Genomic DNA, 22,377 nt, shown 5'->3' on the forward strand with positions numbered 1-22,377 from the left:
CACATCTAACGGGATTAAAGGAGGAGAGATGATTCCACAGCCCATCATTTCAAAGAGTCGGTGTGAGTAGTAAATTCCACTTCCAGAGGTGTATAGAGAGTGGTAATGGACGCTGGAGATGGACGAGCGCACGGTGTGGGGGGTGGACGCTCTTTCCCTTTCAGTGCAGCTGCCGTTTGCTCTGCAAATTGATGTTCTTCACTCCCCCCTGTATTTTGGGATATGCAGGAATAGCTTTGATCTCTTTTGGGCTACAGGGTGTGTGTTTTTTTTTTGACCACTCGCGCAAATTGCTCCTGTAGGGGACTGTGGCCTGAGGACTGTTTATTCGGCTGTAACTGCAGAGAAAGGTAAAGACACTTTGTCTCGGATATCAATGTGCAAGGGTCGCAGGGGTCACCCCAGAGTACCTTTCCACCAGCTGCTAGGAATCCTGGGAATGTGTGTTAAAGGGGTGCTCATGTAGACAACAAGCAGCTAATGGTTTCGCTCAGGTTTTTTTTGGCCAATCTCGTGATTCAGACGCACAATTAGCTGCGGTCATCCATATGCTACACACTAGTGTTGTCAAAAAACTCGGTACTTCGGTACCAAGTCGGTACTAAAAAAAAAAAATGTTACGGTACCAGCTTTTCTAGGTACCGAATACCAGGTTCGTCCAGTTCTGTTCTAGACGCGATGTCTGAAACGTGCACAGTTGCGTCCTCTTCATAACGCTGATATGGCTCTCTCTCTCTCTCTCTGAATCCACTTGTTGAAACGAAAGGAGGAAAGAGCCACATATGGAAATATTTTGGATTAGGCTAATGTCACGTTGCCATAAGAGGCCGATTACATGCAAATTCGCAATTTCAAATATAGGCGCGAGGCAAGCGCGCTCATAATAAAAACTCGTTGGCGTTGCATAGCAACGACAGACGCCGCGTGAGAGCAAGCGCTTTGGAGAGAATAAGCACGCGCAAAAATATAATTAAAAAACACGCGCGACATGTGAACGGCCTCTAAAGTGCTTTCGGGGTAGTTTTACGAGTACATGAGCACAGTAGTATCTACCCGACACCAGAGTACTATGGTATTAGTATTGTCATTTAATGTCAGTGCCAGTTCTAGGCGTATTCTTGCCTTTATAACTCAGCAGGTTTAAAAAGCCTTTTTAAAATTAAATATGAATGCAGTTTTAGATTAAATAAAAGGACAGTCAAGTCAAATAAAACATGTTTTATGGTAATGCTACAAAGATACCATTCATAAACATTACTTAGTTATCAACACATTGAGTGAACAATATATTTTTACAACATTAATTAATGTTTGAAAATGTTATTTATTACAAACACCTGATTGTTAATGTTTGTTCACTTAATTCATTGTGCATTAAATAAATAATGGATTAAAACTTTACAAACAACTTTAAAAATGTGTTAGTGTATAATGTATAATTTATTTTAGGTCATTTTATCTAATCTTTTTCTAAAGTGTTTATAATACAAATGTACAGTTTCCATACTTGTAACCGTGAAAAACACTTAAATATATGTAAATTTAAACTAAGCTTTGGTACCGAAATTGGTACCGAGAACCGTGAATTTTAACTGGTATCGGTACCGAATACTGAAATTTTGGTACCGTGACAACACTACTACACACCCTGCTATACTGTGAAGACTCCTGTGAAAAGTGACAACGTGGGGTAATACTGCAGCATGAAAGTTGCTTCCCGTCATTTGGGTGAATTTTTTTTATAAATCCGTTATGGAAATTTGTTAAAGGAGTAGTTTGGTTTCAATACAAGTTAAGCAATTGATTGCATTTTTTTGGAATAATGTTGATAACCCCCCCACCCCCCAATAAAATTGGGTCTCACTCTCTTCTTTCATTTTCTTAAAACGACAACAACTTGCAATGGAAGTAAATGGGGCAAGAAAAATAAATAAATTGTGATCGTACTTACATTATTTACAATAAATCTTTTGTTTAAACTATTAAATCTGTACAGCTGTTTAAAGATTCAGTGTTGTTTTAGTATTATGTATTTTTATACTATTATATATTTATTAATTTATTTTTTACATTTTATTTGAACTTTTTAGTTTTTATTTTTAGTTTAAGTTTTAGTAGTTTTGTTTCACGTTTTCATAATTTTTATTCGTTTTTTCAAGTGCTGGAATTAAGTTTTTTAAAGCTGATATAAAAAACAACCACAACTTGCAATGGAAGTAAATGGGGAAAGAAAAATATTAATTTGAATATATAAATTGTGAAACTTAGGCATTTTTTTTTTAAAAGTACTTAAATTATTTACGATAATTCTTTTGTTTAAACTATTAAATCTGTACAGCTGTTTAAATCATAATTTTTGCTTCTAAAGATTCAGTGTTGTTTTGGTATTAAGTATTTATATACTACTATAATATATATTAATTTATTTTTTACATTTTAGTTGAACTTTTTAGTTTTTATTTTTAGTTTAAGGTTTATTTCATGTTTTCATAATTTTTATTGCTTTTTTTCGAGTACTGGAATTAAGTTTTTTAAAGCTGATATAAAAAATATGAATATTAGATAAAAGCTAAATAATAATTGGACATGATGCCTTGGCAACTAACTGAAATAGAATAAATTGAAGTACTAAAATGACATTAACAAAAAATTGTTTTAATAGTTTTAGTTAACAATAACAACAACGTTTTAGCATTGCATTGACATTGCAAAAAAAGTTTTAAAATTGAAAAAAATCCAATTTACCTGTTGAAAGAGTGTTTGAACATTTTACAGATTGGTCTTATTCACTTCCGTTAAGTAAGTTATTGTTACCCAGTTGTTTTTTTGTTGTCTTCACTATTATGATGCCACAAATGCTGTGGATTGAGCTTAACTTGCATTGTACTCTTTTATTTTAGTTTGTCTCAGCCGGAGAAGGGGTAAGGCGTCAATTTCCGCCTCTTATTTTTAGTTGACTGTGGTGACAGCTGGTACAGATAAGGAGGATTAGATGCTGTGTTCAATGTCTTGTAATACACACTCCCAAATACACTACTGTATTGGTGTTTGGCCACCTGAGAAAAGGCTTAGACACACTATGGCAGTTCAAACACCAAGCAGCAAAGTGCCTCTCTCTCTCTCTCTGTAACTTCTTTCATCCTTCCTTCCTTCAGGCGGAGACAGCTCAAAAGAAACATATTTCTATTGACAGCTCTGAATGTTTCTAATCTTGTGTGTGTCTGCCAGAGAGACGCCGAGTGAGCATCCTCCTTTTGATAAGTCTCTGTCAAGGGAGTTTTCTGACCTCTCTCTACAATCTAAATGGCTTTCAGATTATTTTTTTTTTGTGTTCACCTTTAATGATGAACACGCTAGCGAACCAGTAAATAGAGAGAACCGTAGTAGTTTAACTAAAAGTGAAAATTTGTTACTCCAAACTGATTTGGCTTTTTTATTCTGCGTAACACAAAGATATATTTTGAAGAAAAAAAAATTCAAACAATGAAAGTAATCACTTCAATTATATGGACAAAAATATTCTTTAAAATATCTTCTGGTCAGGTTTAGAGCGACATGAGGCTGAGTATTAATTTTTGAGTGAACTGTCCCTTTAAATTTGTAGTGCAACATCAGCGTTGTGGCTTAGCAGTTAGCACATGTATTGAGACATATTGAGTTTTAGCGCTCACACCAGTGTACGGATCATTTACTATCCTCTTTGTGTACTATAATAGTACAATTAAATCTATATATGAAGAGTTCAGATGCAAAAGCCTCTAAATGCCATTTGAAATTTTCTTCTAGAATGATCATTTTCATCAAGCTTGTATATTTAAGTTCAGTGATTTAACTTAAATGGCAATGATAATTACCTATTAATTGTTATTTAAGTGAAATTACTGAACTTAAATATACAAGTTTGATAAAAAATCATCTTTAAAGAAGAAAATTTCAAATGGCATTTAGAGGCTTTTGCATCTGAACTCTTCACATCAACTAAATAAATAACATGCCGCATAAAACACGAGCTGTCGTTTCTTTAAACGGGCCGCCCATATCTGATAACACCAGAATCAGATCAGAATGGTGACAGGGTTGTACGTTAACGTAAACGTGTTGTCAAAATGAATCTTTCCTGCGGTCTCATCTGCAATGTCAGCCGCTGTGTAATCTTCCCATCAGGTTCGCGCCGGGCTCTGACGCAGGTCCTCCACCGCTCTGCCCTGCCACAAGGCAACTCCCAGAACAGGCTTGTTTCCATCTAATCTGGCCACCAGAGAGAAGCACTCTGTGTCATCATTCACACCCTCCATATGGCGCACCTCCCCGAATGAGGAGGACGGCAAGGCACAATTCATCATTATAAAGACAAAAAGAGGGCAAGGGGGGGTTGGTAAAGACCCATGCGTTCAAAACGTACATGATATTGTTGGCCCTACAACATCATTTGACAAGATTATTGTTGTAAAGTAATAAAATTGAATTGAACCAGATATATAGAGAGAGTATAAATATGTACCCTACCGGACAAAAGTTTTAGATCAGTAAGATTTTTTTTTAATGTTTTTAAAAGTAGTCTCTTCTGCTCACCAAGGCTGCAATTATTTGATAAAAAAATACAAAAAAAACAGTAATATTGTGAAATATTATTACAATTTAAAACAGCGGTTTTCTGTGTGAATATATAGTGAAGTGTAATTTATTCCTGTGATCAAAGCTGAATTTACAGCATCATTACTCCAGTCGTCAGTGTCACATGATCCTACAGAAATTATTATAATATGATGCTCAAGAAACATTTATGATTATTATCCATGTTGAAAACAGTTTTTGCATTTTTATTTCAGGATTCTTCAAAAGAACAGAATTGATCTGAAATGGAAAGCTTTTGTAAAATTAATCAATACCATTCAAAAGTTTGGGGTCAGTAAGAATTTATTTTTTATTTTTGGGGGAAAGAAATTAGAAAATACTTTTATTCATCAAGGATGAGTTAAATTGATCAAAAGTTACAGTAAAGACATTTCTAATGTTAGAAAAGATTATGTTTTAAATAAATGCTGTTCTTTTTGTTCTTTCTATTCATCATAGACTTTTGGGGGGAAAAATGGTACACGACTGTTTTCAACATTGAAAATAATAATTTATTTTTTTTGAGCATAAAATCAGCATATTAGAATGATTTCTGACACTGAAAACTGTTGAAAATTCAGCTTTCAAATTACATTTTAAAAATATATTAAAATAGAAAACAGTCATTTTAAATTGTCATAATATTTCACAATATTACTGTTTGTCATTTTTTTTTTCATCAAATAATTGCAGCCTTGGTGAGCAGAAGAGACTTCATTTAAAGCATAAAAAATCTTACTGATCTAAAACTTTTGACCGGTAGTGTATATAACATTATTACTGTATATATAACATTATTGCACATAAAAAGTGTTTTTATATCTTGGTCAGAGAACCTAAAAAGAAATAATTATTAACAAATGACTTAATATAATTTGACAAATAATCACGTTGGGGTAAAAATCAATTGTTGACACCCTGGCTTCTTTTGTCATTCAGTTGATCATTTGCTTAGTAGTGCGCCGCAGCTTTTGAGTCTGATTTGAATTACAGGCAAATCGATCTGCGACAACCCGAAATTCTCCTTTCGGCCGAACCCCGAGTGCACGTATCGCTCCACACACACACACACAAGCCTTCCCCGCCAAGGCTGTCTTTCTGCAGTAATGAGCTCCTCCTCAGGCTGTGGTGGTGTTGTCTGGTTACTGTGGAGTGGACACAACCCAGCAAGGTCGCTCGGGTTAATGGATTCTCTGTTCTCGGTGACAGGGACACCGTGGGCCCTGATAGATGCCTCATTAGCCCTGCATCTCTATCCTGCCTTCTGTGAGCGAACAAAGCGGACGGTGAAGTCAAAGAGTCTGATTGTTGAGACGAGAAAGTTGTTGTGCAACAGACTGCCGACTCGTTTACAGCAACAGACTCTTCATGGTTTCGCTTAATAATTTACTGATTGGCATCTGCTGAAATGGCATGTTTGTTCTTGCTTCTTGTTAGTGAAGGTTATCGCTGCACCCTTGCCAAGACTTTATGTCCATAATTGAAATGCAGCCCAAGTCATTGGGTTCTGCATGGAGTTATCGTGAGTCATTTTTTCTTAGAAAGCACCTCTGAAAGAGGCCATGCAGAAATGTTCATTATAAAACGCTCTTTTAACTTTCTCACCTAGATGAAAGTGCAAGATGCAATGTTGACGGCAGCACCACCCAGGATATAGGGACCTGCCTTGACTTGCATTTACAAGTGCTTTCCTAAGTATCCCGAGATAGATTTGTCAAACTAATGCTTTTAACACTCTGCAATTTCTGTGTGAGAAGAACAAAGGTGACTGGCGTTCAGGCCCTGTGTTGCCCTTAGCCCCGGCTGGCACGATGACAAGGTGAGAGTCTGGACGGGGACTCACGGAGGCTGTTGGAGCAGAACGGCTAAGCCAGCATCACCTCTCCATCTGCTCCTGACTGACACAACTAACAGGGTGTCGGGTTTGGCTGACCTTTACCCCCTTTGCCTTCATCATAAGCTGACTACTGAATAATCCGTCATACCTTAAACTTTTTGACAGCCCCTTAAACCTGCTAGTCTTGAACCAGAAACCAGTCAGAGACCAGGATCACAAAACAGTCTCTCTTAACTGACATTTTTCTTCTTATTTTCTAACTTAAGGAAAAAGATACAAATATTTTGTTCTTATCTTTTTTGTCTCAAGATTGTTCTAAGAAAATTTTTAAATCTTAAAAAGAATGTTCTTTATCGTCTTAAATAACTTCTTAAAGGAGTAGTTCACTTTAAAAAAAAAAACTTTTGCTAATAATTTACTCACCCCCATGTCATCCAAGTTGTCCATGTCTTTCTTTCTTCAGTCGAAAAGAAATTAAGGTTTTTGATAAACTTTCCAGGATTTTTCTCCATATAATGGACTTGAATGGGAAGCAAACGGTTCAAGGTCCAAATGAGAGTTTCAGTGAAGCTTCAAAAGGCTTTAAATGATTCCAGACAATGAATAAGGGTCTTATCTAGCGAAACGATCTGTCATTTAAAAAAAAAAAAGTTTAAGTTTTATAAGCACAAATGCTCTCCTTTCTCTGTTCTGTGTGACTCTCCTGTACAAATTCGTTCATCAAAATGAACGAATCTTTTTTCAAGTCATTTTGTTCGTTGAATGAATCAAATGACTCGAAAAAAGATTCGTTCATTTTGATAAATGAGTTCGAACAGGAGTCACGAACACTGATCACAGAACAGAGCAAGGTGAGCATTTGAGCTTATAAACGTAAACTTTGTTATTTATTTTTTCACTAGATTAGACCCTTATTCATCGTCTGGTGTCGTTTAAAGCCCTTTGAACAGTTTGCAGTTGGACCTTGAACCGTTTGGTTCCCATTGAAGTCCATAAAATATGGAATGTTTTCATCAAAAACCTTAATTTCTTTTCGACTGAAGAAAGAATGACGTGGACATCTTGGATGACATTGGATGACAAAAGTTTTTAAAAGTGAACTACTCCTTTAAAGTTAGGATAACTGTCACCCCATCTTAAATACCCAAATGTAAGTATATTTAATGAATTTATTGGGTTGTTTAAAATATTAAGCATTAAAACATAACAGTAGCACTAGCTAGCTAAATGTAATATATATTTCTACTAGCGTCATGAATGTGGACCAGTACTCTAAAGGGACACCGATCGATCATTTACGCGTATGATGCGCTCACTCAAGCTAGAACCTGCGAGGCAGCACAACACTAGGGCCCTATGATTTCCGCGATAACGAAATCGCGGACGGAATCGCGTAATTGGCCAATTAACGCGGAATCTAGTGTTAACGCGGATTTTCGTGGAATTTTCCATATTTGGTTTGAAATTCTGTTTTTGTGTGGGAGATGAACGTACGTCTGGTGAAAATGCAGACCGGGAGAAGCAAATCTGGGCGACACCTGTCATTTCAGCTCCAATGATGAAATCAAAACAATGAAAGCATGGCAAAGCGGCTCTCCACGGCTCTGCTTTCGTCGGCTAAAAGTTAAGAAACTCGACGCCATAAGCCGTCAGTGCTGAGCCAAGAAGTTCGCACGTGACATATGCAGTGTTTCCCACACATAGACTAATTCGCCGCCACATACTGCGTTTCGGTTTTTAACAGTAAATATAAACACGCAGCGTATTCTTTCAGTTGTATTTCCCCGCTCTCCCTCCGTCTCTCTCTCACTCACGCGTCTCTCTCACACACGCACACCGTGTCTGTCTATGGGGCGCCGGACTGGACAAAAAGCGAAGCGAACTCCGTGAGAGACAGAGTGTGACTTTATTTAAACTTATATAAAGTATTATAATTTATATTACTGGACAGTTTAAAGCTCATAACCATATTTTGTTGTTGCTTGAAGAGTGCAGTGTTATGTTGCATCATGCAGTATTTGTCCTGAAAAGGCTACTGTAAATGTCTGTATTACCTCAATAAATTTAAGGTCATTTCTAATTTATTTGTATTTTTTAATACATTTTAATCATTAACTTTAAAAGCATTATTTTTACAACTAAAATAACAGTCAAGGGTAAAAAACAACAACAACCTAATTCCCAAAAATTAAAACGGAGAAAACGGAATTTGGGAAAAAATAAAACGGAATTGGGAAAAAATAAAACGCATTTCATAGGGCCCTACAACACACACAGATCCGGCATCCGGTACGCACTGCTCACTGTGTAAAGTTCCGTTTAAATTAGAGCCAGACCGATATATCGGCCGATATTAGGCATTTTCTAAAATATGGGTATCGGCAGTTATAATGGCCGATAAATGAATATTTCAAAAATAAAATAAAAACGGACGAAACACGCTTCAACCATGTCATGAGTGTTGTCAAAAAGTGCAGGTAAAGGGATAAGCAAGCTGACGTTGTAATTATAAGGTAGCTTATAACTATAAGGCAATGTAGGGACTAATTATTATTTTATTTATCAGAACTTTAATATATTTTGATGTTCCTCTGTAAAAAAGTTTCTTTTTAAAATGCATTATCATATTATTTTAGTTAAAACTCATAAACAAAATAACTAATGTTAGGGAAACTTGTTAACATTTTGTTGCGCGTTTCCGAAATAAAGATAAAAATAATATCGGCCAATATATCGGCATATAGGATTTTGAAACCAACAAATATTTGTATCGGTATCGGCCTTAAATCCTTTATCGGTCGGGCTCTACTTTAAATTTAATCAATATAATTTTGTAATCATATTAATTCATTTCACTCTATTATGCTATGCATTCCTAATATCTTGCAGCATGTTTCCTCTCGTTACCTTTTCATTTGATTTCTACTGTCCTGTTTATTATGTGACATCCTAACATAATAGACCTTATTCAGAGCAGCGGCGTGAGAGGTGTGAAAGTGAGGTTTTCCGCTGTAAAAAGCTCCTAGATCACTTATAATTTTCCACAGCTCATATTGTCTGGGGTTTTTTGTCTACTGAAATTTCTTGGAAAGATATTTTTGCAGTGTTTCGTCAGCAGAACAATCCAATAACAGTACAACCCACCGAAGATGCACGCACACACACAGCCTCGCTTTCATTCCCATTAAAAAAAATCAATGACAGCGCTGTTGTGAATAAGGTCTAAATCAAACCAGTTTGTGACGCCTTTTAAAAGTGAGCGGTTACATTAAAACTAGGTAACTCAAAAGACTCTAAAATTCAGTCTTTGACATTGAAATCGTGTCGTGCATGCTTAGATGGAAAAGAGGCTTCAGTGCCTGAGCTTTTGAGCTGAGGCATGGTAACAGCCTGTCACTCAGTTGATCTGGGATATGTTGGTTTGTATCTGTTGGCCCTGACAGCTTTACCCACACAGGTGCTCTCAGCGTCTGCTCCGTGTCTGTGTGAGTGATGGAGAAGCAGTATTCCTGGCTTTCCTCCACCTCGGATCTCTTATTTAGACAGCTTTCACACTCGCTGATCGCCTGCGCACGCAGTAGGTCTGTGAGGAGAGAGGTCACAGAGTGTGTGCATGGTTAAGGGGGCGTGAGCGTGTTTGTCAGACTGAAACCGTGAGTCAGGGCAGGGGTGGGACACACTGACACACTCTGACACTGTGTAAAGCCCCAGCACAATTGCAACTGACCTGCTCCTCTGACGTTGTGTAGCCACGTACACAGTCACTGGCTCCTCTCGCAGGCCTTGACCACAATACACCCACAACCTGAGAAAGCAGAGGTGTAGTGCTTTTTCATCGAACGGACCCCTCTGACTAACACTGTTTGTGTTAGTTCTTCATGCTAGGCTACTTGGATGCTCATGCGCTGTAGCTTCCTGTAACAGCAGCGGAGCGCTCTTCCTGCCTTCTGAGCGGTGATTTCCTCCTCTTCCTCTCTTTAGCTGATTAGTGGGTCCGACTTAGGAACACGCACAGGTAGCCGTGCACGATTGTGGCCAAAATGATAATCACGATTGTTTTGATCAGCATTGACATCGCGATTAATATGTCCTCTGATTCACCAAAATTCAGTGCATCTCCTTAAAGAATAAGGAAACCAATTAAGAAAATGTAGCAACTTCAACGGGTCACTATTTTACGTTATACATTGTGTAAATATATTTTAGGAAGCAAAATATAAACTTGCATTGTACCTGCTATGTGTTGTGGAATTTCTCACGTTACGGGCTACTGTCTGCATCTAGAAACTTGATGAGAAATTCTGCATCTAGAAGCTGGGGTGTGTTTCCCGAAAGCATCGTTAGCCAACTATGGTCGCAAGTTCCGGCATTTATCAGCATAGTTTAACGAGTCGTGTTTCCCGAAACCATCGTTCCAATGAACATTCGCAAACAGCATCTCGCACGGTTGTGTGGTTGGAACAACAGCTCTCAACCTGTGGTTAGATGCAGAGTTTCTAGATTGTATGACATGTGGACTCAAAAAATCCTCATCTTTAGCAAAATAAGCAAGCTGACATTCAGGACAACCGGTGTCTTTTATTTAAATGCATTGTCATTTACATTTACGGCGCGCTAGATTGGCTTTGAAAAAAAAAAAACAAAAAAAAAAAACAACATTGATACGGAGCGTTCTATGAACAGATTGACGCATTTTAAATAATAAATATTATTATAATACATAATAATAAATCAATAATATATATATATATATATATATATATATATACTATAAAATTATAATTAGAACATAAACATAATTTTTCAATTGTGTTCAATGTATTTGTGTGTATGTGTGTATATATATTTATATATATATATACATACACAAACACAATACGTCAATCCTTTCATAGAACACTCTGTATCATTATATATATATTTTTTTGCAAAGCCAATCTGGCGCTCTGTAAATGTAATTGAAAATTAAATTAAATGTACCTGTAATTGTATTTAAATAAGACACAGGTTTCATATATATATATATATATACATACATACATACATAAACATATATATACACACACACACATATATAAATATATATATATATATATATATATATATACACACACACACATAAATACATATATATATATATATATATATATACATTTAACACAATTGAAAAATTATGTTTATGTTCTAATTATAAACGTGTGTGTGTGTGTATATGTATGTATATATATATATATATATATATTAGGGGTGGCACGGTTCACAAAACCCACGGTTCGGTTTGTATCACGGTTTTAGGGTCACGGTTTTCGGTTCTGTACGGTTCTTGTTATTTTTTCTTTTAATCTTTAACACTCCAGAAATGTACTTCAGCATGTGATATATAGCTTAATAATCCACACTTTAGGATACAGTATTAAAAAAAAATATATATTATATTCATGCAATCATGCACAAACTGAATTTGACTCTTTGACTTTAAGCACATTTTGGGACTATCTCAGAGGAAAGCTAGGTGAGATTTAGATACAGCAAGAGAGAAGAAATTGACATGCTTTTTGTTTATTTGGCAAAAAAAAGGAGAATGTGTATCACTATCTCTACAAGAACTTGTGCATTTTTATCACACAAATCTTATTTACACAAAGAAATTAACTTTCATGTATCAACTGCTAACCTTTGTAGCTCTTACCAAAATTCTATCTTTTAAAAGAAAAAGAGAGGAACTCTTAAAACAATGTCTTTTAAATGTCAATATACATGAAACCTCATTGCCTATAGATAATTTAGCTATAGCAATAACAAAGGCCATAAAAATAAAGTGAAATTTAAGTTCAACCTCAACACAAAAACAGTATCAACAATGATTCTATTCCCAAAATGTGAGGGTACTTTTTTCCACTTAAAATTAAAGTGCAGGGTTTGACTGAAGCTCTTATCTATACATAAAGTGCCACTGTAGTTAAATTAAAATATCATAACATGAAACCCAAAATGTTCCCACACACCGGACTTATACCATAGACTTATACGACGCTGGCGCATCCTCCAACTCCCTCATCTCTCCCACTTGCCATTTCTCCGCGTGCCGTGACCTGCAGCGCTCGATACTCCACTTTTACTGGCTTGTTTATTAACTTGAACCGGCGCTGCACAGAGCGATCGGTAATGACACCAAATACCGCGAAAGTGATGAATGCATACGGAGCCGACTCGCGCTAGATTGATGTTATTCACCGATCGCTCTGTGCAGCGCCGGTCCAAGTCGAACAAGTTTATGTCGCGCGGAAAGAAAACACACGTCACATACGGGCACGAGGTTACATTGCGCATGCGTCGAACCGTGAGACGCACACACGCTCCGAACCGAGACAAGCGAACCGAACGGTTCGGGTGTTTTTTCATGTACCGTGCCACCCCTAATATATATATATATATATATATATATATATATAATTTATCTATTATTATGTATTATTTAAAATGCATCGATCCGATGATACAATATAATGATACTATATAATATATATTAAAATAAATACACAATTAAATTCACATTTATTTGTAGAGCACTTTCACAATACACACACACAATACACAATTCAAAGCAGCTTTACAGAAAATGCCACATTACACACACATATATATATATAAAACACAATTTGTTTATTTGATATTGGGTAATTTGATAATGCTTTTATAATTCAAATCCATTTTGCAAATTTTGCTCCTAGAAAAGTCCCTGGATTTCATCAGGGCTTGGTGGTGTAACCAAGTTTTGCCCCTTTGGTCACAGGGCAGGTGTTTTTTGTTTGTTTTCACATTTCAAGCCACACCTCACCATGAATGGACAAAATAAATGAGCGAAAAGGCAAACTGCTCAATTAGTCGCAAATCTTTTGGGTGTGAGCAAGCCTTTTCATCAAACTTGACTTTTTTTTGCTGCAGGTGTGATAGTGGTTTGTGGTGTTGTGGACACACTCAGCCCAGGCTCTGTGAGCTGTCTTTGTGAAGAGCCTCGTCATCATGAGTCCCATGATCAGAAGGGGAACTTCTTTATGCAAGTGTGTTTGTTGCTTTGCACGATTCGGGCTTATCATGTTCCTTAGAACAAGATACGGATGAACCTTACTCATTTTCAAGTCCCTCAAATTGATTTGAGAGGCCACCCACTCATCTGTAGGAATGAATTATTTACATAGCGCTTTCATATGTACTACTGTACACCCAAGGCACTTTAAAATCATGTCAGGGGGTCTCTCCTCAACTACCAAGTATCGGTAGCAAGGAACCATCGCATTTATGTGAGGATGCGAAAGCCCTGACAGTCAAAACACTGCCATTAGAGTAACATCCCTGCTACAATCCCAGCCGAAGCTCTTTTACAGCTCCCGTAAGCCGCACGGCAAGCGTCGTTCTCTGGTAACGGAGCAGAGGGACCGCTTTTGGCCAGCAGAAAGCTGTCTCAATGCAAGTCTCCATCGAGTGGCTCTGTCACTGTTCATCAGCCAAACCATCAGTCAATCAACCTGTTTTTCCCTCTACACCAGCGAGGGAGAGAAAGACACTGCTCTGTGCAGAGTGAGTCACGTTGCAGAGGAGAGAGAGAGCCGCACACACACACACACACACACACACACATAGTAGCTGAGCATTGAAGTCAGACAAGTTTATCAAGCGGAGGCCCTTGAACGAACCAGCCAGCTCTGCTTTTGTAAAGGACAGTCAGAGGCGTAACAAAGTCATTAAAGGAGAATCAATACATTGTGATGCAATTTGCATTCGGTGCTGCTCGATTCAAGCAAGCACAAACGGGGGAAATGGGTTTTAGAGCGACGAGGCTTGGGCTCTTATAGACCATTCACTGATGCCCATGAAGAAATCTGATATCGGCCAAATGAATGTGCTCCATTGTGCACTTCCACTCAACCTTTTCTCGTCTCCGAGTATGACGATGCAACTTGATTTCTTTGCTAATAACCCACTGGTGCATTTCGGCTGCGTCTCCATGTTCTGTGTCACAAACACCAGTGTGGTGCACCTAGGAAGGACGTTATTAATATGCTCAATTGTCTTTCCTAGTCGTTTTCCTCTAGGAATGTCTTGTTGGGACTTTGAAGAGCCATTCTTTCCCCCAAGAATATCTTCACAAGAGTTGTGATTTGCACTGGAGAAGCCCGGGACGCAGGCGGAGGGAAGACGAGAAGCAGATGTGTGTGTGTGATGGTTTTATGGTGATGAGGTAAGCCTTCGCGCCGACGGGCATCTCCCACCAACTTTGAGAGGAAGGTGTTTTGAGGAGGAGTTCGGTGCAGATCTTGACCTGGAGAGACCCACTAAATCTGCAGAGTGAAGATAGTCACGGCCTGTTCCGTTGTACCGTTGCGTACTTGCGCTCGTCTGGCGCCTTGCCGCTCCTCCAGAGTCAGACACAAACAAACCGCTCGCAGATGTGTTGTGAAACATGGATGCTCCTTACATGCCATGCTGGTGATGTCATTGTAGTAATGTTCGGAATTTAGTCTCGTTGTTGCATTTAAAAGGATAGTTCACTCAAAAATGAAAATGCAGTCACCATTTACTCAACCTCATGTCATTCCAATCCCAAACCTGTATGACTGACCGACTTCTGTCGAACACGCATGGTATTTTGACCAAATGCCAGTGTTTTTTTATGGGTCATTGACGGCTTCAAAAAACATATATATTTTTAAAACTGATGCATTGCATATTTTAGAGTCATGAACAATGCGTTTCAGTTGTTAAATAACATTTTAAAGTGTTTAAATACATTTTTCTAACGTTATTATGGCAGGTGGTACAGTTGTATTACTATAGTTGTACCACCTGACATGGAAAGTGTACCAACCTTCCCATACATCAAATTATTATTATTTTTTTTACAGTATTTTACAAACGCCCTCGTTAAAAGCTGACGTGTGGAAATATTTTGGCTTCTGAAGTTGAAGGGGAAAAGGAGCTGGACAAGAGCCGCACTAGTTGTAAGCTTTGGAGAATAAAACTAAAATATTTCGTAAACACAACAAATATGAGAAGCCATTTCCACCCTGAGGAGGAAAAACACTCGGCTGTACCGGTCGTTGTTATATTATTAATTTACTACAAGTATGCTGCTAGTTCAGGCACACTTTATTTTCCTGTTGGTTCTTTGCAATGTTAATAAAATATATTGTACTTAATTCTTAATGGGTCATTACTTTGTACTTTTAAAGCAAAGTATATATAGTCACACACACACACACACAAAATATTCAGATATTCGCATCGAATCGCAGCCCTCTGAATCATTATAGAATCGTGAGGTGCCTAGAGATTAGCTTGTCAATTCATTATAAAAGAGCCATGTGTGTAGTTGTACCACCTTGACATTTGAGAATATACAAATTGCTGGATAAAAGTTTTTCAATGATCTCAACAGCTTTAAAACTACTGATATTTATAAAATGTGTTCTAAATAGTTTTTCTAGTCTGTTTATTTGTTGGGACAGTTGCACCACCTGACATATTAGGGTTTAAGATGACAAAATGTAAAATATGTTTTTAAATGCTCTAAAACTAATGGGTATCATAGACTAGTGTGATGAATTATTTTAAAAGGAAATGTACTTGGACTAGGGGTGTAACGATACACATATTCGCATTGAACTGTTCGGTACGAGGCTTTTACGAGGCAAACCGAACGATTCGTTCGGACTATTTTTCCTGCCGACCAAAAACCACCACAACTTTTGCTCAGGATCAAATGGCAAACGTAATGAAAGCGGAACGAAACTCATGATTTTGTGCTTCACGGACCGTTTATCAGTTTGGTCCGATGTCAGTGCAGCCGAGCCGATCTTGATCAATTGACACTGCATTTGAACTCACCACTGAAGTAATAATACTTCTGCGAGATGTAGTGAGAAACATTCAAATGTCTCCGTTATTAAAGGATCAAACCAGGAGAAACATTGTGCCATGAATTAACTAGTTAACTTGTTAAGTCCACAGGTCAGCAACATTCACCATGGATTTAATGTAGTAACACTAACTGTAACCATGGAAGTTTGGGTGAAATAGTAAAATGTATACCAAACATATTTTTCCAGCACTTCAGAACTCAAATATTATGTTTTAACAAATATACATTATTTGCTCATCCTTCAAAGATTACCCCCATTTATAAAAATTAAACTTTCAACATGTAGGAAAACTCAAATTTAGTTAAAAATAATATTTCTTTTAATAAATGGGAAATTTCCCTGGCTTTACTTTCTTTTTGCCGTATCGAAAACGTACAGAACCGAACTGTGAATTTTGTGAACCATTACACCCCTAACTTGAGCATCATTGACCCATATAAACTGTGTGTACATACATTTATTGATAAAAAGTAATTTATGATGTTATTTAAACCTGTTATAGAGTTTGTTTCTCAAAGTTTTGGGTGAAATATCCCTTCAACCTAGTTCTTTGAATCATAATTGGGCTAAAATTCGCCTGTCATCACCTGTGAATCACTTTTAAGGAAACTCTTAAAGTTCAACTTTTGAACTGAAACTGACTCAGAATAATTGTGAGTGTTAAAACAACCTACTGAATCTCTGGCATCTGGCTTTGCTCTCTTAGTACACCAGGATGAGGCTGTGTGCAAAAACCGGTTGTTCTTCACTTTCTGTTTGCAACTAATGAATTTATTCAAAGGGAGGTGACAGACCGGCTTGTACACACTCTTAAAGGACTCTGTGTTTGAGAAATTTAAACAGCACCAAACACGGGCCTGGACACCGAACAAATACAGCTGACCTACTCTACGCACACAGACATCAGTGCTATACTGAGCTCTGAACGCAACTCCTCTATATCTATCGACCAACACTGGGATTCAAGTTACGTTTGCATATTTTTCCATGTCAGAGTCTTTGCTGTGCGCTGAACTTGTGTCATGCAATCTGCAACAAGGCCTAAAGGTGAAGCATTGTAGGCTTGATTTTACCTGGGAACGTTCGCTTTTTTGTCTTTACAAAGAATCAAATTTCTATTTTCATCACAGTTACATTTCCTTTTGTGGACGATTTGTGGTGTGGACGTCTGCTGCCCTGAGGGCGCCACATTGAATGTCGATTTATCTGTACTTAAAACTGACCCAGCACTCTAACTTCAGCTGACAAGGCACAACACTCGACGGCACAAGCAGCGGCGTGTTTTTACACGTTTTTGATGCATTCATTACACTAATCATAGGGTAATTTGTTTCTGATCTTCCTGATTTCTCAGGTACAAGTGTTGTTCTTCACAGCCCGGAGTCTGTAGGCGTATATTGTACTTTTTTTTATGCACAATGATATTCATTATGCTCTGTTCTTGCTGAAAGTTTCAACTGGACATTCTTTGCTGCTCCATTGCTGCTGTTGAGACACTTTTAGCCAGAAAGCAAGCGTGTGTGTGTGTGTGTGTTTGTGTGTGCACATGTGTGGAGGAATGCGTTATCAGGCCCAGCCTTCCTGTGGTTCCTAATCCTCTGTCCCCTTCCCCAGCCCCCAGCCTCCTCTCTCTCTCTCTCTGTTTGGCAGCAGCTTCTCCACTCCGGCTTCAGCGGTGTGGGGGAGGGGAGGCCTAACCATGTGACCCAAGGCGCTCCCCCATTTGGCTGGCAGACGAATTGTGGATTTTTGGACAGGCGGGTCTTTAGCTAGCCACTGTTATTATTGATGCACTGGGATTGTCCTTCGCTTGAAATCACTGGCTTTCGGGTTTTGCAGATATGTTAACAAATGTCATATTGATTTATTAAAATTTGGAAAGAGGGTACCTCTAGTATGTGTTTGTATTCATTATTAAATATTAAAATATTAAGTATTAAATATTTAGCTGCAGTGAGTAATTTCTTAGTTTTTTTCCCAATTAATTTCTTTTAATTTTTTCAGTTTTTTTTTTTTTTAGTTCCGTTTTAATTAGCTTTCACTTTGTAATTTTTTTGATTTTAGCATTATTATTTTTTTCTCCAGGATTTTTTACTTTTTACCTTAGGGCTGCCAGTAACTGGTATTTATTTATTTATTTATTTATTTATTTTAAATAAATTGTATTATTACTATTACAGTTTATTTAAAACTAAAATTAATTTGTGGCCATTTTTACACCCGTTACACCCCTACAAAATACATTTCTAAATAAATTCACATGGCAGTAATATTTCACTGTTTTGGCAGTATTTTTGTTCATGTGGTGGTGTTATTTATGATTCTAAAATTAGATCCTCTTCCGAAAAAACAAAAATAAGAAATATCAGAATATATTGCCTTTCTTGCAGTATCGCAAGATACCGTATCGTAACCCCTGTATTGTGCTGTGCATCGGATCAGCAGATTCTTGGTGAAGCACAGCTCAAATCACCTTTGAACCAGAGGTGTTAATTCCATTTGACACCGAAAATACACATTTTAGCATCAAAAAATGTGTGAAAATGTGAATTCAGGTGTGGTACAATAGTCCTTTTTCCTCCAGTCTTGATCGTTTCCTCGAATACTCTCCTAACCTGTTCCTGTCCTCTGAAAGCGCAGTCCCTGTAGAGAGCTGAATGTGCACTTCATTTCAAGAGCGCTGACACACAGGCATTTTTACGGCCTATCAGAAATCAAAGACCTGCGAGCTTTTTGTGTGCTGCTTGGCAAAAAAAAAAAACGTTTCGTAGCCTTAATGGTCACACCCCTGCGGTGCCGTCTTGTGTCCTACTGTCCCAGACTGAACTATCCTGTTGGAAGGGAGAGACATGGGCAGGCCTTAAGTGTTTGGCGTGCCCGTAAGAGAAGTACTGTAGACAAAGTTATTATAAGTGAGCGAAATGGTACGAGAAGTGAAGGATGGTCCACGTGATGGAGAAAGGGAGGGAAGCCCAGAAGGAACAGGTCACTGCAGGCCAGGGGTGGGACTAGAGGAAAGGAGAGGAGGGGTTCAGATGGAGCCCAGCAGTAAAGAACAGTGTGTTCTGTTCATTCCAGGGCAAGAACTGTTTGTGCTGTTATCCGTCACACAGTGAAGTGAAAGCAATAAGCAAAGATGCTGAGCCGTGTTATTTCACAGCGCAGAATAAGATCTGGTGCTTCAAAAGAGTGTGTGTGTGTCATTTGCTGAAGGTTTGAGCAAACTTTGGCTTGTGGTTGCACTTGTCACGGGTGTGTTGTGTCGGGATGTTTACTTTGGTGCCCGGGTACGTTTTAAAGGACCTCGTGTTTGAAATTGGATTTTTGTGGCTTGAGTCCAAAAACAAGTGTTTCTCTACTAGGAAAATGAACTCGCTTTTCTGATGACTCATCTTGCACTTAGGGTCGTGCGCAAATCAGATGCTCTCTTAAGTGAGAATGTAACATTGTAATGGCAAGTAACAAGTTATGATTCATGTCTGTGACGAACTTTTTTCAATAGGAAATGTCAACACTGGAAAAAAGCCATATCATGGGGTCCTTAACTGTGTGTGTGTGTGTTCCTCACACACACACACCATATCGTGTTTCCGGAGCGGATAGATTAGGTTGTCCACTGTTTGAATAGATGCTCCTTCATTGAAGGATTGTTCCAATATGAGAGATTAATGACTACAGGGGTGGGCTGAGCAGCACTGGGCTAGTTAAGCGCTGTTAATGATCATCACTCTGCAGTAATTAATTTGGAGAGCTATAAGGTAATGCATTTCATGGATACAACCTCCAAAACCAATAGTATTAAAAAGCGTTTTGGCTTAATACAGAAAATTGATACTTAAAAGTGGTCTTTGCTGTCATATCAAGAGACTTGGGTGGGCTATTTGGCTTCTTGGACCTGTTGGAAAGCAACCCAGAATAAACTAGCAACACCCTTGCATTGTGGAAAACACCACTAAATATTTCTTATATCCGACAATCGATATAACATGATACATTTTTGAAAATAAAAATGTAAAGAAATGAATTGGATTTTAATTTCAATTTTTTTCTGCATGTTGTTGATTAAAATGTAATGCTGAGCTGCGTGCTAATATTGATCATTATTTTCCAAATAAATATTCTAAATATTGTTTTTTTTTTATATATATAATTTTATTTTATTTTTGCATCAATTATTTAATAATTTTATTTAGGTAAAAGTATACTTTTTATATATATTTAGTGTATTATTTTAATTAGGGCTGTCAATTGATTAATCGTGATTAATCGCATCCGAAATAAACGTTTTTGTTTACATAATATATGTGGGTGCACTGTGCATAATTATTTTATATATATATAAATACACACACAAGGCTTGTATATACTGTATATAGATTTATATATAATTTATATTATATATAAATCTAAATATTTTATATACAAATAATATTTTTTTCTTAAATATACATGCATGTATATGTATATATATATTAGGGCTGTGCAAAAGTTAATTGCGATTAATCGCATCCAAAATAAAAGTCTGTGTTTACATAATATATTTGTGTGTGCTGTATATAATTATTTTTTATATATAAATACCTATGCATGCATGTAAATATTTAAGAAATATTTGCGCTAAAATTTTGTATATATTTATAAATACATAATCTATATTATAAAAAATATAAATATTTTATATATGAATAACACATTTTCTTAAATATATACATGCATGTGTGTGTGTTTATATATACAACATAATTATATACAGCACACACAAATATATTATGTAAACACAGACTTTTATTTTGGATGTGATTAATCGCAATTAATTTTTGCACAGCCCTAATATATATATATAATAATTATAATAATTATAATATAATAATAATTATAATAATAATTATAAACAGTGCATCCACATATATTATGTAAACAAAAACTTTTATTTTGGATGCGATTAGTTGTGATTAATCATTTGACAGCCCTAATTTTAATACAATATTATTTTATATATAATTTAGCATTTCTATTGCAATATAATAATTTATTTTTTATTTTTGATATGACATTTTCCTTTTTGTAAAATGATGAAGGGTCTCCATTAATGACCCAATAAACGAACCACACAAAAAACTCCAGTAGAAATATTCAACCAGATTACGTTTTACGGTTCAAGGTGAATTTTGTTTGTGGTGGGAGAGGGGGTCTTTTTTTGTTTGTGATCATCACCTATATATTATGCATCCTTGGTTGTAAGAACACGCGCCAACCATAAACAGGCAAGCATGGCGAAGGGGCTGAAATCAGGCGCAGGTTTAATAAACGTCTCTTCACGCGGACGAGCTGGTGTAATTGCTAATGAAAACGGCCACACAAGCATGTAAATATTGCTAAGCCTGCTTCAGTCAAGTGGTTATCAAAACATGACAATGGAGGATCTCATTTTGTCGCTGCCGCCCACCTCCCTTTTTCATCCTCCGCTCGATCCTCTCATTATCCCTGTAGGTGAAGCTCGTTCTGATCAACTCTGTCACTCCTCCGAGTGACTCTTCTTCCAGCCCCCCCTCGACTCAACAGCGTTCATCCACCTTTCTTTTGCAGCTGTGGGGTGTCTGACCTAAATCTGCGAGGAAGGAGAAGAAAATGGAAGCAGAGAGGGATGTTAAGGGGAGAGTGTTGGAGGTGTGGGGCGGATGACAGCCATTGATGTTTTTAATTATTATTATTTATATATTTTTAAATGATTCTCCTCTAATAATTAATGAAAAGTGGTGTTCATGTTGGCGCCTGACCTTAAAGAGGGATGTTGAGGGGACAGTGTTAGGGGTGCGGGGCGGATGACAGCCATTGATGTTGGCGGCAAATTAGCATGTGCGCTAATCAAGCTTCACCCCCGAGAGTGGAGACAGACGGAGAGGCAGTGGGGTGGGGCGGAGGGGGTCTTGTTGTCATTATTAACGTTGTTCAATCTAAATGGACACGCACAAAGAAGCACCCTCTTTGGTCAGAACGAGCTCCCCG

The 22,377-nt window shown here is 37.3% G+C and overlaps 1 protein-coding gene across 4 annotated transcripts in view; it reads left to right on the plus strand.

The window, feature by feature from the left end:
* Positions 1 to 22,377, plus strand: part of zmiz2 (zinc finger, MIZ-type containing 2) — a 68,198-nt gene that overhangs the window by 20,092 nt on the left and 25,729 nt on the right. The window lies entirely within an intron of this gene.

This window comes from Pimephales promelas, chromosome 23 (assembly GCF_988280905.1).
Source record: "Pimephales promelas chromosome 23, fPimPro1.hap1.1, whole genome shotgun sequence".
NCBI classification, from domain to species: Eukaryota; Metazoa; Chordata; class Actinopteri; order Cypriniformes; family Leuciscidae; genus Pimephales; species Pimephales promelas.